At 38.4% G+C, this 15,944-nt stretch overlaps 1 long non-coding RNA gene across 1 annotated transcript; it reads left to right on the forward strand.

Moving 5' to 3' along the window:
- The first annotated feature begins 11,903 nt into the window (after positions 1–11,903).
- On the forward strand, positions 11,904–14,071 carry LOC107560160 (uncharacterized). The gene is made up of 3 exons (XR_001605697.1): positions 11,904–11,987; positions 12,160–12,216; positions 13,801–14,071. It is a non-coding gene; the product is annotated as an uncharacterized lncRNA (long non-coding RNA).
- The last annotated feature ends 1,873 nt before the right edge of the window (positions 14,072–15,944 follow it).

Here is a 15,944-nt window from a genome sequence, read left to right on the forward strand (position 1 = left end):
CGCCCCTCTCGTCACAATATATTTGTGTCTTTTGGTTGTAAAAAAGTCTATAGATTTTATTTTTAATTTCATTTTCAGTTTGACTTTTAGTTATGTTAGTACATAATGTTAAACTAAATAAAAATGAAAAATGTTTCTTTAGCAATAAAATGAAATACTGTCAGATGTGTCTTGTGTTTTGCTCCCCATATACTCTCCATTACCCAGTTTCTCCCGTGTTTTGAATGTTCATTGATTACAATTGTGTCCCAATTACGTTCCATGTGTATTTAAGCCCTGTGTTTCCTGATTCCTGCGTGCTGTCTTGAACGTTAATCTCATTGTGCTATGTGCGTGTTTCCATGTTTTGATGTAAATAAAGTCTGATTACTTTGGATCTCTTTAGTCTCCGTGCTCCTTCGTCTCCTCGCAGTAGTTACACCATGACAGAAGACAGCACCTGCAACAGTAAGTGGCGCCCCTTCTCTCAGTGTTTTTGTTTTTCGAGAGTTTGTTTTTCGCCCTAGCCTGCAGAGATCTCCCGTTCGTGGAGTACGCTCAGGAATTCTGCGGGCTAGCCGTGATGATGGCGTTGGATGATGCGAGGCTGAATCCGCTTTTCTGGATTGGGGCCAACTACCATCTCCCCGTGGACCTCCCAGACACCACTGGACTGTGCTGGAGGGAAGGTATCCTCCGGTGTCTGGAGAGTGTCCGGCCCCGATTCAGAACCAGCCCACCGTCAAGTCCGCCGGCTGCTCCATGTTCACGTCCGCTGACTGCTCCGTTATCAAGCCTGCCGGATGCTTCAAAGCCAAGCCTGCCGGCCGCTCCTCAGTCAAGTAAGCTGGCCACTTCAAAGCCAAGCCTGCCAGCCATTCTATTGTCAAGCCTGCCGGCCGTTCCATTGTCAAGCCCGCTGGCCGTTCCTGTGTCAAGCCCGCCGGCCGTTCCAGTGGCAAGCCCGCCAGCCAATACCCTCCCAAGTCCTCAGCTAACAGCAGCCCGCTCCTTCACTCCAAACCAGAGAAGGAGTAGGCGGAGAGAAGGACTGTTAGCTTGAGCCCATGAGTCCGCTCCAGTGTCAGCTCCAGCCCCTGAGCCCGCTCCAGTGTCAGCTCCTGCCTCTGAGCCCGCTCCAGTGTCGGCTCCAGCCCCTGAGCCCGCTCCAGTGTCAGCTCCAGCCCCTGAGCCTGCTCCAGTGTCGGCTCCAGCCCCTGAGCCCACTCCAGTGTCAGCTCCAGCCCCTGAGTCCGCTCCTGAAAGGGCTCCAGTTCCCATGTCCAGCACAAGGAGGGCTCCTGTTCCCACGTCAAACCCAGGAAGGGCCACAGGCCCCGCGTCAGGCCCACGGAGGGCCTCAGGGGCCGATATTTCCCCCAAGGATTTTTTTTGGGGGGGGGGACGGTTATAGGGCCCTGGCCATAGAGGCCGGGCCGAGTGCCGAGGCCAAGGCCGCTCTGCCATGGCCCCCTGAACTGTCTGCTTCGCCATGGCCTCCTTAACTGTCTGCTCCGCCATGGCTTCCTGAACTGTCTGCTCCACCATGGCTCCCCGAGCTGCCTGCTCCGCCATGGCGCCCTGAACTGCCTGATCCACCATGGCTCTCTGAACTGCCTGATCTGCCATGGGTCCCGGAACAGGTACCAGTCTGGAGGCCGTTGGATGTTGGGGGGAGTAATGTCAGTTCTGTGTCTTGTGTTTTGCTCCCCATGTGCTCCCCATTACCCAGTTTCTCCCATGTTTTGATTGTTCATTGATTTCAGGGTGTGTCCCAATTACATTCCATGTGTATTTAAGCCCTGTGTTTCCTGAGTCCTGCGTGCTGTCTTAAACGTCAATCTCCGTGTGCTATGTGGGTGTTCCCATGTTTTGATGTAAATAAAGTCTGATTGCTTTGGATCTCTTTAGTTTCCACACTCCTTCATCTCCTCGCTCCTCGCAGTAGGCACACCGTGACAAATACTTAAAAATAAAATACTTTTTTTTGAGTTAATGTTTTTCTTCTTATTTTAAACAATTAAAAAGTTTTGTTGTTAAGTTTGAGCTTCAGTTAATTGTAATAACCCTGCTTACCACTGTCTTTTGTGAGTAAAACAGTCTATGATGAACCAAAGTTTCTCAATGATTCTCACAACTCCGAGTGACTTTCAGCACATTTAGCACCAGTCTAAACTAGACTGCAGGTGCACAACTGTTAGGTGATTGAATAACTTATTGGTTGTGTCCATTCTGAAGTTTGTATTTAATCCCTTCTCCATTATATGCTTAAATGTTTGACAATTATTGCAATGATATTTTTTTTTTGCTTATATAAATACATAATACAGATTTTTGCTGTGAAAACTAGCAAACACCCCACTGCTTACACAATTTCACAACTATCTCTGCATGGTGAACTTGAACATGATCTGTGACCTCATGCTGAAAATCTTCAGCTTTAGCAGGTGTACGTGGGAGATTATGTTCACCTGCCATCTGCTCTGTGGAGTGGCATATTTTCCCTTGTGCATTAAAACTTAAACGACATTCAGTGATATATTTTCAAATAATATAAGATCTTTAAATCACTGTCTCATACATTTTGATAGATACTGTATTAAATAGAAACATTATGTAAAGAGAAAAGACCCAAAATATATAGTTATTCAGATATAAAAACAACATCAACTCAATGTTAAGGAGTATCTGGCTAAAAGTGTGACACTAATTTAACTTTTTATGTACCCTGACAGTAGCTTTGCTGTTCTCAAAACTGTGGCGCTTTTCCAGTAATGAGCTACGTTTTACATATGATTGCTTCATTGCTAGTTTTGTTACACTGTATTGCACAAACAGCTTTACAGTTACGTGAGCTGAGGTAATAAGCAGACACACTCTCCTAATATGTAAAATGTCTCCCCTCATATAAATCACTGGGATGTCCGATGCAGTTTAATGTTAGTTTGTTCAGGAGGTTCATTTAGAAAAACTGATTAAAAAAACAAAATAAATAAAATTAACAAGTCCTTGTGTCTTGTTGCAATATATAAAATAATAATATTTATGTCAATATATAAATATTTATATCAATTATACACACACACACACACACACACACACATACACACACACACACACACACACATACACACACACACACACACACACATACACACACACACACACACACACATACACACACACACACACACACACATACACACACACACACACACACACATACACACACACACACACACACACACTGGTATTCCTATCATTATGGGGACATTCCATAGGCGTAATGGTTTTTATACTGTACAAACTGTATTTTCTATCCCCTCACCATAAACCTACCCCTTACACATTTTTGTATTTTTAGATTTTCAAAAAACTACATTATGTATGATTTATAAGCTGTTTTCCTCATGGGGACCAACAACAACAAAATCAGTCCCCACAAGGTCAAAGTTTACTGGTATTACTGGGGATACACACACACACACACACACACACACACACACATTCTCTCTCTCTCAATCAAGAGTAATTACGGATTTCAATTTTTTTTCGAAGTTATGAATGATTTGTCATCATTTGAAATGAAATGGTGTAGTAGAAATGCATTATTTTCTGTATGTGAAGGGATGTTATTTTTTGCATAATTTTTGCAGTAAAGGAGTATTTTGTTGTATATGAAATAAAGTATGTAAAAGTGTTTTTTGTATTATGAGCTTTTTGTGGATTTTATAATGTAATTAGTAATTGTTTGTTAGATTGAAATAAAAATGGATTTTTCAAATTCAAATTCTCTCTCTCTCTCTCTCTCTCTCTCTACATACACTAAATTAATACATTTATTCAGCAATGACAATAAATTGATAAAAGATGACAGTAAAGACATTTATAATGTTAAAAATATTCTATTCATCAAAGCATTCTGAAATAAAAATGTATTATGTTTTCACAAAATATTAAGCAGCACAACTGTTTTCAACATTTCATATCAGAAGACTTTCTGAAGGATCATGTCACATTGAAGACTGTATGGTTGCTGACAATTCATCTTTGCCATCACAGCAAAAACTACATTTATATAATATGGCGACTGCAATGCTTAAATGCTGGTGTTCACAACAATGTTAGTCAATAAATAAATAAATAAATAAAATAAATAAAAAAGGACTTAAAAAAGAAACAAAAGTACTCTTCAGTTAAATGAATGTGGAAGTTTTACCCCTATAGTGAGAAGTGCGGATGTAAAAGCTGTAGATGATATAGAGAAAGTTCACTTTGAAAATGCCTTTAAGGGTATTCTGAGAACAACATTCATTAGTAGTGGTGCTATATTGTAGTATATAAAGTGAAAAAGGCAAAAATAACGGTTGCTTCCAGTTATATTGCCATTAGCATCTGTTAAGGAAAAAATTCAACCCTTCACTTAAAAAATAACTGTCAGAAACCTGCTAAGATTAAAAAAACCAACACAATATCCCAAGTCTCCACTGACAGATCCAAAAAGAGAGTGCTGGAAAAATCTGACAGAGTGTGAACACAAAAACACACCAAAAACTGCATAGCACATGACGTTTCATTAAATGCACATACTTCATTCTTGAAAAGAAATCATAAAGCTGTCACAAGATTAATGGACATTGCAAAATTTCACTTTTTATTGGCCAATATTTCTCATCTGTCATCAATGTAGATTTACTCACATGGAGAACTCAGAGAAGCTGGGGACAGGGAAATGCAGTCTAGATGGCAGGCCAACCCTGCTTAAATTCCTCTATGACTCATATGGGAAAGTTGAGAGGAGGACATTTATTTCTCTTGACTCTTGCATGAATTTCATGCACCATCAAACACATTATATACAACTTGAGATTAAGGTATTGTGCTCTTAGTCATCATTATTATAATAATGAACTGTCTGAAATCCTTTGAAGTGATCCTGACTGTTACCCTCTATGAAAGTTATAGCTGAAAAATGGAAAGGTATTATTTCTTTATTTTTTGAGTGCAGATAAGATCAAATCACCAGCAGTGTTTTATATTGTATTTACATTACAAAAAGAAAAGCTCATAAGATACTATTCCATATATTTTACAAAATGTATTACAATGATATAAACCTGCGGGTAGATGCTATAACTGCATAACAGACAAAAATCATCTTTTTCATCATCCTTCTCTTTCATCATCATCTTTTTTTAATTTAATCTATATTCATTGAGAAGCATGTAAAAGTAGCCATTTGTTCTGCCTGAATACAAATTTTGTAGACTTCTATAGTAAATGACTCATTAAATTAACATACAATATGAAAGGCTTAAAGACAGTGTTTGTGTTTGAAATAATCTAAACACACACACACACACACCCACACACACACACACACACACGTTTACTTAGCTATCTAAATGGGGACATTCCATAGGCGTAATGTTTTTTATACTGTACAAACTGTATTTTCTATTGCCCTACACCAACCCTACACCTAAACCTACCCCTTACAGGAAACTTTCTGCATTTTTACAATTAAAAAAAAAAAAGTTTACTTTATTTTTATACCAGTTTTACAAATGAGGACGTCCCCAAATGGAGGTTTTGGAGATTTTGTCAAGTTTAGCTCACTTTTGGGTACAGATTTGTACCCGAAATATGGTTAAGTAGGTTCACACACACACACACACACACACACACACACACGCACACGCACACGCACACACACACACACACACACACACACACACACACACACTCACAATTATTCCAATGCTACATTTCATAATGCATCCAAAAGAATGTAAAAATTACTTGTTAATAATATGTTGAGTAGTACTTGGATATATACTGATCTGGAAAAGATTCATTATGATGTTAAACAATGTCAAAAGTCAAATGTGGCTTGGCTGAAAGTTGAAAAGCTCTTTGCAATTGAGCTCCATCTTCAGGTCCAACTCCGGAAAGCCTTTCTCTTTGAGCTGTTTTTGACTCGTGCTTGAACTTCTGCTATACTGCATCACCTTTAATCCCACAGCAGAGATGGCACCAAAAGAATATGTATTTCATATATTTCTGGTAATACCAAGATTTTATTCAGTAATTGCTCTTTTTAACTGTTAAATATGAGACAGTTTCATTAAAGGCAGAAAGAAATGTGAGAGCTATAATGACAATAAACACAGTTTAGAAACGGACTGAGCCAAGTCGTCATCAGCCGAGCTTGAAGCCCACAGTCCTGTCCTCTGAGGTAAATAATTCATACGATTCAGTTTGAGAAAGGTTTGAATTTCAAGGAGGGAGTGGGCTGAGAGGAATGGAGTGTGTTTGGAGAGCGTGTCAGAGAATCTCTCCGAAGTTTGAAGATGGTTCCTGTCGGGAAGCACAGATCATTTATTGTGACTTCATTTGCACAGAGAATGAGAAATCTCTTTCATTGCACTGTGCTGTGGTGACGGCGTATGAATCTCAATTCTTCAGCTTGTTAAAAACAGGCCTTTCATGAGTCGAAGTTATGGGCTGCAGAAATACAGAATAAAAAGACAGGCAACTTTTCAAGCCGTGCTGACTTTACCAAATAAATATTCAAGAGCATGTTTCTTCTGAATAAAAACATTCAGTGCATTCAGCTGAAATTATGGTTATACCCTACTTCAGTTAAAAGAATTACTCCTTCCACGTATTTCCATTCAGACACGACTGATTGAATTGGAAGTACAATAAGTTGCCTGTATTATGACAATTTTGTGCTGTGTAACTGTATCCCCATCAAGATTACTGAATAATTACTGCATTCTCATGGGAAAGCAACGCCTGATGTTCCCTGCTGTCATTTGTACCTTAGTATTAACATGTGTTAATCACAGTGGCTCACAGGTGGCAACAGATTGAGCCTTTACTAGTGGGAATAGCTATAACAGAAAAGATAAGAAAAGACCCATTGCTGTTCTGTTCATCAGACTACTGAAGGCCTAAATGGGCCAATATTCCCCAGATGTGAAAAATGAGATTTTTCTCTCATAGATGTGTCATATTCACTTTAGGAGCTCATACACTTTCCTTTCTCTATGCCACAGCTCACTGCTTTCTCTTCAGTAATCCACCCTGACAAACAGAAAGAGGTACAAGACACAGAGATTGTTTTTCCTCAAGCCTTTTGAATTCCACAAATCCTGAAAGAGACGTTCTATAAATCATTTCACTGATGTAAACAGACTCCAACAGAGTCATTTCACAGACGTATGGAGAGAAACAAGACAATCAGAGGAACGTTTCAGAGCATAGGATGTTGTTATGTATCGTTTAGGCACTAATATAATAATTGTTATATTCAATAACGATTTTCCCTGTAAAAACATTAGCAGGAATATTTTTTGTTATCAGCAAGGCTACATTTATTTGATCAAAAATACAGTAAAAACAACAATATTCTGAAATAATATTTAGTATTATAATATTTTATTGATATTTATTAATATTACTATTATTATTGTCACAATTATGTTCAGTTTGCTTTCATCACGTGTTCCTTTGTTTGAGTTCCACGCCAATCATCTGTTTCCATGGACACAAACCAGTCATCACAGCTGATCATCATTTAGTTTGTCACCACCATGTATTTAGTTCCTCCATATTGACTCTGTAGTCAATAGTTCCTCCGGGACTTTGACGATGAGGCCCTTAAGTCACTGTTCTGGATCGGGGCTAATTATCATCACCTCGTGGACCTCCCAGGCACCTCTGGATTTAACTTGAGGGATGCTATCATCCCGTGTCTGGAGAGAATTTACCCCCAGTCCAGAACACAGCCAGACCCAAAACCTGTTTCACCACCATCGACCACAGAGGAATCGTGTGAGCCCCCCACAGATGGAGAGCAACCATCCGCTGCAACGCGTCAGCCAGTGCCGGAAGATAAGAGGTCAGCACAGACCCTCGCCCCGGAAGAGGAGCTCCCCAGTGTGTCTGACCAGGGGTGTGAGCCCACAACATCAGTGGCCGAGGGTATATTGGTGGAAATTTAGACTGTGGACTGGCTGATGGATTTCAGCGCGGAGTCTCCCACCATATCCCATATTTCATCGCTATTTTTAGACAGCACTATGGACTGTATGAACTCTTTATCTGCTTCCTCTGAACCGTCATCGCTGTTTTTAGACAGCACAGACACTTGCATGGTCTGTGCAATCACAATCAGTGCCTTAGCGGGTGGATCCGGTGGCTCCTCTGGCCTCTGATCACTTCGCTCTGTCTCGGCCCATCAACCTGTCGGCTCTGCCTTGGCTCCTCCCACCTTCAGCTCCACCAGACACCCTCGGTCTTACGGCTCCACCTGGTTCCCTCATCCCACCGGCGCCCCCTTGGTCAGTCGTCACTCTACCTCTGCCACGGTGTTGTGGATCTTCCGCTACGCTCTGTTCCTCCACCCCTCCGGCTGCAGCGGGCTTCTCGTTCCCTTCGTGTATGCCTCGGTCCTCCATCACACCGGCATCACCTCAGGCCTCGGGAAGTCTGGCTTCACCACAGACTATCGTCACCGTGATATCGCCTAGGCCTCATGTGCTTCCTGTCGCTCTGCTCCATCAACGCTTCGTCTGTGCATTGGGATCTAACGGCTCCACCTCTGTCGGTCATGCCCCTGTCGACATCAGCTTCCATGCTACCCTGGCTCCTTCCTCCCTCATCTCCACCGTGGGCTGTCATCTCTGGGATCTGGGTCTATGCCATTGGACATCCACCATCATCGTCGGCGGGGTCTAGTCGTCGTTTGTCTGGCACCCCTCCTCCGTTGCTGCTGACAACCTTTCCTTCACCGTCCCCTGTTACCATCCCTGCTCCACTCCTTCATCCACCACCAAAGCCCCCTCCGTCCCTCCCTTTGATATGATGATTTGTTACGGCACGAGGTCGCGTCTGGCCAGAGGGGGGAGTACTGTCACAGTTCTGTTCAGTTTGCCTTAGTTTTCATGGACACTTAATTTGTTTTCATTCATCACATGTGTTCCATGTGTGGATGTTTACACACTGTTATGCCTTATTGCCTGCTTGTGGATTAAACTCTTTAAAAAAAAAAAAAAAGGATTTTTTAACCTGCCTTTTGTCTGCCTTCATCATCTGGTGACAATTATAATAACACTTTTTAGTTTATTTTTTAATTAATACAAAATTCTTGAAATTATATATTATTCTCTCTCTGAGAAATATTTTATGCTCACCAAGGCTCCATTTATTTAATAAAAAATAATATTGTGTCAAGATTCTTTGATAAATATAAAGTTCAGATGTATATCTGTACTGTCACTTTTTTTAATCAATTTAATGAATCCTTGCTGAGCATCAGTTCCTTTTCTTACAAAGCAGTGTGTGTATACATATACATAATGAGATAATTATAATTCTTTTTTATAAGAATTATGTATATATAATTTTACTGATTTTGTATTAATTAAAATAATTAAAAATGGGTGTTATAATATTAATGTTAAAATAATTAAAATATTAATTAAATATTAATAATTGTTAATTAAAATGATTACAATTTCTCAAGATAGTGTAAGTTACAAAATCTACCAGCAGGGCCTAACAGGGTCATGTTAACCAGCCAGACTTTGACCCCTTGGTTTCTCCACACAAAATCAGCCTGTCTGGTACTTTGATAGCTGCATCATCTCATGCTGAGATCAAATGATCATAAACCCTTGCATGGGACATCCATTTACTGCAATAATATTTACTCTGTTAACTACACCTATGTGCATTCAACCTAAAATCCAATGCAACTATTTGCACAGTCAGAAGGTACAGTATTTCACTATTGCAGAGTCATCGTGAGTTTGATATTTCTGTCTGAAATAAAGATTCCTTCTCTTATGTTTTTAGGGCTACAACATATAAAAACAAGATAAGTTTGGCCTGCTGTGTTGCTACCGGCTCAAAATTCTGCAAAGTGTTTTGGTTTCTTCCTGTTTCTGTTCGGATCACTGAAATAAAACATGCAGTTCTAGTTCAGTGTTTGCTCTAGTTCTGGTAGCATAAGGCCTGAAAAATTTCCTCTGAGAAAGCAAAATATTTATGTTTAGTCCAATTCTACAAGCCCACTTTACAGATTCACTCTCAAAACTAATTACCACTTGGACCTTGTAAAAACAAACCTGTCACAACTGACAGATTTTCTGTTGTTTTTACGTGTCATTCAAGAGTAGGTTTTTCTTAAAAAGTTAATACCACAATAATAGATCACAATGGAAGATATTTATTCAAATAATTGCATAGTGTCATCATACAGGAATGGCTGTAAAGAAAACTGGTGGAAATGTGTGCAGAATCAGAATCTCTGTCTGTCCAAAAGTACTTAGGGATCATTGATATAACTAAAAATAGCATGAACACACAATTCAGAAGGTCAGTGAACAAAGTGGGGGTGAACCATGGTCATACGTTTTGAAGCACAGACTAGCGCTGCAGTAGTCTTGTTAAAAAGCCTGTATTACATTGAGACGGCCACATAAAACGATCTGCAATGTGCCACACAAACGGTGAGTTCTCAGAATCAACCATGATACGATCAGCATGTGTTTAAATCTGTTAGTGATCTTGTTTGCCAGTTGTATGTGTAATTTAATTTGTTAAATGAGTAATTAGGTATTGCGGATCTTCGATTCAGAGCTCTTTAATCTCTCTGAGAAATATTTTATGCTCACCAAGGCTCCATTTATTTAATAAAAAATAATATTGTGTCAAGATTCTTTGATAAATATAAAGTTCAGATGTATATCTGTACTGTCACTTTTTTTAATCAATTTAATGAATCCTTGCTGAGCATCAGTTCCTTTTCTTACAAAGCAGTGTGTGTATACATATACATAATGAGATAATTATAATTCTTTTTTATAAGAATTATGTATATATAATTTTACTGATTTTGTATTAATTAAAATAATAAAAAATGGGTGTTATAATATTAATGTTAAAATAATTAAAATATTAATTAAATATTAATAATTGTTAATTAAAATGATTACAATTTCTCAAGATAGTGTAAGTTACAAAATCTACCAGCAGGGCCTAACAGGGTCATGTTAACCAGCCAGACTTTGACCCCTTGGTTTCTCCACACAAAATCAGCCTGTCTGGTACTTTGATAGCTGCATCATCTCATGCTGAGATCAAATGATCATAAACCCTTGCATGGGACATCCATTTACTGCAATAATATTTACTCTGTTAACTACACCTATGTGCATTCAACCTAAAATCCAATGCAACTATTTGCACAGTCAGAAGGTACAGTATTTCACTATTGCAGAGTCATCGTGAGTTTGATATTTCTGTCTGAAATAAAGATTCCTTCTCTTATGTTTTTAGGGCTACAACATATAAAAACAAGATAAGTTTGGCCTGCTGTGTTGCTACCGGCTCAAAATTCTGCAAAGTGTTTTGGTTTCTTCCTGTTTCTGTTCGGATCACTGAAATAAAACATGCAGTTCTAGTTCAGTGTTTGCTCTAGTTCTGGTAGCATAAGGCCTGAAAAATTTCCTCTGAGAAAGCAAAATATTTATGTTTAGTCCAATTCTACAAGCCCACTTTACAGATTCACTCTCAAAACTAATTACCACTTGGACCTTGTAAAAACAAACCTGTCACAACTGACAGATTTTCTGTTGTTTTTACGTGTCATTCAAGAGTAGGTTTTTCTTAAAAAGTTAATACCACAATAATAGATCACAATGGAAGATATTTATTCAAATAATTGCATAGTGTCATCATACAGGAATGGCTGTAAAGAAAACTGGTGGAAATGTGTGCAGAATCAGAATCTCTGTCTGTCCAAAAGTACTTAGGGATCATTGATATAACTAAAAATAGCATGAACACACAATTCAGAAGGTCAGTGAACAAAGTGGGGGTGAACCATGGTCATACGTTTTGAAGCACAGACTAGCGCTGCAGTAGTCTTGTTAAAAAGCCTGTATTACATTGAGACGGCCACATAAAACGATCTGCAATGTGCCACACAAACGGTGAGTTCTCAGAATCAACCATGATACGATCAGCATGTGTTTAAATCTGTTAGTGATCTTGTTTGCCAGTTGTATGTGTAATTTAATTTGTTAAATGAGTAATTAGGTATTGCGGATCTTCGATTCAGAGCTCTTTAATCTCTCAGTAATCTGTCTTTCTTATCGTTGACAGAAGAACCAGTCCAGTTAAGCCGGACCACATCAATTACCAAGATAAAATTTCATTTCAGTGAGTTCATTTGTCTTAATTAACAAACAGTTAACAGAGAAAAAAAGAGGATGGAAAAGTCGACCATGAATATTACATGAATACAAAAAAAATCAGCTTGCATAAGTTTACATACATTTTTTTAAAATGTCATAAACTAGCAGCAATCACAACAAAACAGTCACTGATGAATAATGAATGTGTGATTTTTTTTCAATCTGTTCTGACATTGACAACACCATGGGCAATGGCACTATTGGCACTTTTCCACTGCATGGTACGGCTCGGTACGGCTCACTTTTGGGGGGTTTTCCACTGTGTATAGTACCTAGTATCTGGAACGTTTTTTTTAGTACCACCTCGGTTGAGGTTCCAAGCGAGCCGTCCAGATACTAAAATGGGATGTGTAAACACTGCAGATAACTGATTGGTCAGATAGAATCGTCACTACCAACGTCATTGGATTTGAGACACCAGACACCAAACCCACTAGATATAAATAGTCAGCAACAGCCATCCTAGTAACATTTGTTTGCACAACTTTTTTTAAATGACTTGCTTTAAACGACCATCGCACGCAACTTGAAAAAAGAAATAGCTGTATCCTGGTCAGCAGACGAGGTGGCAGCAGAACTATAAAGATCAGACTATAATCCCAACCCCTCCTATGGATTTGAAACCAATAATTTGTTCCTATGTTAATAACAAATGGCAAACAGAGTGGGATCTATATAGGCAAGGCAAGGCAAGTTTATTTATATAGCACATTTCATACACAATGGTAATTCAAAGTGCTTTACATAAAATAAAATAAAAACAGTAATCACAACAATAAAACAAGGAATTTAAAAACTTTGAAAATTATAAAAAAAAAAAAAAAAGAAAAAAAAAAAAAAAGAAATTTGATTTAAGAGGTTTAAAATGAATTTAAGAAAACGATTATACATATAATATAGTGCAATCAGTTCGGACATCGCACAGTGCTCATTCAATAAATGCACAGCTAAACAGATGAGTTTTGAGTCTGCATTTAAATGTGACTAATGAATATACAATGAATAAACTCTATGAAATTAAGCCCATAGTTGGAAAAAGACATTTCTATCAAGTTTCTAACCGATGGGACCAGTTTGTTTATACCTGCTGCAGAATAGATTCCAGGATGACACAGGAGTCAGCTGCAGGAATGCTAATTACTACACTTTAGACAGTTAATAATGCCAATTATTTACATATTTTCATTGTTTCTCACTGAAGCATAAATACAAAGGATATTCTCATGATTCTAAAGAATCACAAATGTTTAAATGCGCAACTTTCTTGAAGTCTATGCATAAAATGTCCCTACATGACAGTTGTCATTGAATTAGATTTCATTTTATACACTGTAATGTCCACCCAGTTGGCCCACTGAAGATATCTAATGGTGGCTGAAGGTTTTCTGCACATTCGGTCTTTTTGGTGAGCAAAGTTTTTCATTTCAATTCTAATCTGACTCTCCATGCTACCCTGGCTCCTTCCTCCCTCATCTCCACCGTGGGCTGTCATCTCTGGGATCTGGGTCTATGCCATTGGACATCCACCATCATCGTCGACGGGGTCTAGTCGTCGTTTGTCTGGCACCCCTCCTCCGTTGCTGCTGACAACCTTTCCTTCACCGTCCCCTGTAACCATCCTTGCTCCACTCCTTCATCCACCACCAAAGCCCCCTCCGTCCCTCCCTTTGATATTTTGTTACGCACGAGGTCGCGTCTGGCCAGAGGGGGGAGTACTGTCACAGTTCTGTTCAGTTTGCCTTAGTTTTCATGGGCACTTAATTTGTTTTCATTCATCACATGTGTTCCATGTGTGGATGTTTACACACTGTTATGCCTTATTGCCTGCTTGTGGATTAAACTCTTTAAAAAAAAAAAAAAAAAAAAAAAAAAAAAGGATTTTTTAACCTGCCTTTTGTCTGCCTTCATCATCTGGTGACAATTATAATAACACTTTAACACTTTTTTTTTAATTAATACAAAATTCTTGAAATTATATATTATTCTCTCTCTGATAAATATTTTATGCTCACCAAGTCTCCATTTATTTAATAAAAAATAATATTGTGTCAAGATTCTTTGATAAATATAAAGTTCAGATGTATATCTGTACTGTCACTTTTTTTAATCAATTTAATGAATCCTTGCTGAGCATCAGTTCCTTTTCTTACAAAGCAGTGTGTGTATACATATACATAATGAGATAATTATAATTCTTTTTTATAAGAATTATGTATATATAATTTTACTGATTTTGTATTAATTAAAATAATAAAAAATGGGTGTTATAATATTAATGTTAAAATAATTAAAATATTAATTAAATATTAATAATTGTTAATTAAAATGATTACAATTTCTCCAGATAGTGTAAGTTACAAAATCTACCAGAAGGGCCTAACAGGGTCATGTTAACCAGCCAGACTTTGACCCCTTGGTTTCTCCACACAAAATGCAAACTGGTCGTTTGTCCATTTCTAAACATTATCCTGACACTTGATTATTCTAGTTAACTCTTAGTTAACTATTTGTTCTTATTGTACTCATTCATTTGGATTCTGGCACCAGCCTCACGGTCACATACTCATCAGTCTTGTTCATTAGACAGAGGTAATTGACTAATACTTTTAGATGGCCGCTTCTATGCTTGCTCGTTCTAAAAGTACTTTTGTTTAGTCCCCATAGATGAACAACACTCAGATAACCTAAACAGAAATTCCCTTTTAGCCCTTATAGTCTAAGTACACTTGAACTAATACCAAGTGTTAGCCGGATCTCTAAAGATCCAGTTGGTGTGCCCTATGCTCTATTTCAACTGGATTTTAGTCTGTTAACCTGATGCAGAAATGTGGTAATAAAAATACAACATAATCTACTAGTCAATAATTTCAGAGTAAACGGAATCAATTCAAATATAACAATTTATTATCAGCCAGGTATATATGCATTATGGCAATTACATAGTCAATTCAGAGATATTATACCAAATAGATACAAGACATCAAATTCTCAAAGATAAATCTAAGAGCAAAGGATGCATACCTGATTTAAGAAAGATACATAGCATGGAGTGTGTGTTTGCACACTCTTCACCGCGGTCTCATTTGGCTACAGAAGCGCCCTGATCCTCTTGCAACTTTCACTTAAGTGCTCAGACCAGGACAAATATCCTCAGAATGGAGGCAGGAACTAACAATTGGAATTTGCATTGATCAAGTCCTAGACATATGGAGAGTTTACACTTTTTGAGGGCATAGTAATTTGCATGAAAGTCACTGGGAAAGGGCACACTCACATCTTCATTATCTTTCAGTTTACTCCTTGTATAATTGAGACCATTGTAGCAGTCGCACTGAGACATTTTAAATGATACCAAACATGACTGTGAATATCACTTACATTCATGTAGAACATTATATTTTGGTATTGGCCATTCTGAGTGAGATGAGTGATGGGAGGGATGGGTGAAGGGAAGGAAATTGTGGGAAAGGTACAAATGTATTGGTGAGAAAGAAGATTTCATGCATCTTCTCTCAGTGAGATGTGGAAACAGATGCCTGTAATACAAATACAAAGTGTCTGAGGTTCTACCAGCCTTACAACACGTTATAAAGACAGCACATAATAATGGAGCTGAGTCCAGAGTGATGCTATGGGTCAGCATGTGTGCAATCCGGACATAATGAGTATGAGGGGGAAAATAAAACGTCCAAT

The sequence above is a fragment of the Sinocyclocheilus grahami genome, unplaced genomic scaffold (genome assembly GCF_001515645.1).
Source record: "Sinocyclocheilus grahami isolate Dianchi unplaced genomic scaffold, SAMN03320097.WGS_v1.1 scaffold712.1, whole genome shotgun sequence".
NCBI classification, from domain to species: Eukaryota; Metazoa; Chordata; class Actinopteri; order Cypriniformes; family Cyprinidae; genus Sinocyclocheilus; species Sinocyclocheilus grahami.